We start from the raw sequence: 1,722 nt of genomic DNA, 5'->3' as shown, positions 1-1,722 counted from the left end.
CTATTCTCGGGGGGGGAAAGGAGTGAGGGGGTGCAGGAAGAGACTAGACAAAAATTGTACAGCTATGGATGAGGACAATGGGAGGGGTGAGTAAGGGCAGAGGGTGGGGTAGGAACCGGGTGGAGGGAAGCTATGGGGGGAAAAAAGAGGAACAACTGTAATAATCTGAACAATAAAGACTTAATTTAAAAATAAATAAATGGGGTCCCTTCCTTTTTCTAGGCAGCATGCTTGGTATTCCTTTGGTCTTCTGCAACAACAGAAGAGTCTGGCTGATCACCTCCTAGGCAATTTATCTGCCTCTGTTTGCTCAGACTGACTGACTGTGGAGTTCTTAAGTAGTTTATCTGCCTCTGTTTTGGGACTTCCTGAGGAGAAAGTCAAATATGGACTGATGTGTGTGAATGTGAATGTAAAAGTCCATGCTTCATGGCCAATAATGCCAAGAAGCATCTTCGTCTTCACTGGGAGATTGGCCAGATGGATGGTGTGTTTCTGTTGAAATTGTATGTCTTTTTGTTGTTTGTTTAATTCATTTGAAGATGTGGAAAGTTCCACTTTGGGAAACCCAGTTAATGTAGTAAGGCTGAACTCATGACAGAGACTGCAGGAAAGGTCCAGCAGCTGCCAAGAATGCTTGTTCTTAGGGACTCTCTCTGCTCTCCCTGTCAGTGTTTCAGCCACCAAAAAGTCTAGTTTAAGCTTCTGAGATTTCTGTCTGTATATCTGTAACGTAATCTTTTAGGGACTTTAGTTTACTCTTCCCTGGTTTATAAATATAGGCCTATATGTAATTTTCCAAAGTCTTTGGTAACTTAAAGGGTTTGGAGCATTGCTGTGTTAAATGATACTGGAACATTAATTAATCTGAGTTTACCTTCTCTGGAAAACCTAGAGGATAAAGTTGAATTGTTTCAGAAGACCAAAGAAATACCAAGCATGCTTCCTAGAGAAAGGAAGGGACCCCGTTTATTAACACTAGTGGACTCCGGGAATAATTTCCAAATCAGAATGAAGAAACACACAGAGGGCTTCACATTTTATAACCTTCTGGGGTCTTTGTCTTGCATATATAGTTCCGCCCCCTTTTTGGGGTTTACAGGAAGGTCCCCCAGGTGTTGGGGGTCCCCAGGCCATATCCAATGATCTGTCCTGGGGCCAGCAATAATGACCTTCCCCCGCTCCCAGGGCAGTGCATTGTTCACAGTTTTTATGGCCTGACATGCCTTGCAAGACCAGTTTCCTCCTCAGAATTTGTTAATAAATAAGTCTTGTATGTTATTTGAAATCTCTCTTAAAATATAAATGTATTGCTAAACTAAAGAATGTTAATTACTTACTTGTCACCTAAAAATTAAGGTTAAGAATTCTAACTAATTAGAAGGAAAGTATGGCTTTGGTGCAATAGAAAAAGCATAGGCATAGAGAAGGTAGTTTCTAAAGCTGGTTATTTCTGAAAGTTATAAGAATGTTTGTGTCTAATACACTTTGATATATAATCTTTTGGTAAAATCAAGTTTGAAAATCCTTTAAGGGTTTAAATTTTAAGAAACTTTCTCTTGACCTAGAATTGGCTTTAGATCATCCCAATAGACTCTGAAATGCCTCAAATGATTGTTTTCTTTCTCATGAAAGAAAATTTCATACTGAAGGTACGTGGGAGCCTTTGTCAAATACAGTTACAGGTAATAGTTATTAGTTATTATATTATAGAATATTGGG

Source organism: Myotis davidii, unplaced genomic scaffold (assembly GCF_000327345.1).
Source record: "Myotis davidii unplaced genomic scaffold, ASM32734v1 scaffold241, whole genome shotgun sequence".
Lineage (NCBI taxonomy): Eukaryota > Metazoa > Chordata > Mammalia > Chiroptera > Vespertilionidae > Myotis > Myotis davidii.
The sequence above is the reverse complement of the archived record's forward strand: the minus strand, read 5'-3'. Positions refer to the sequence as shown.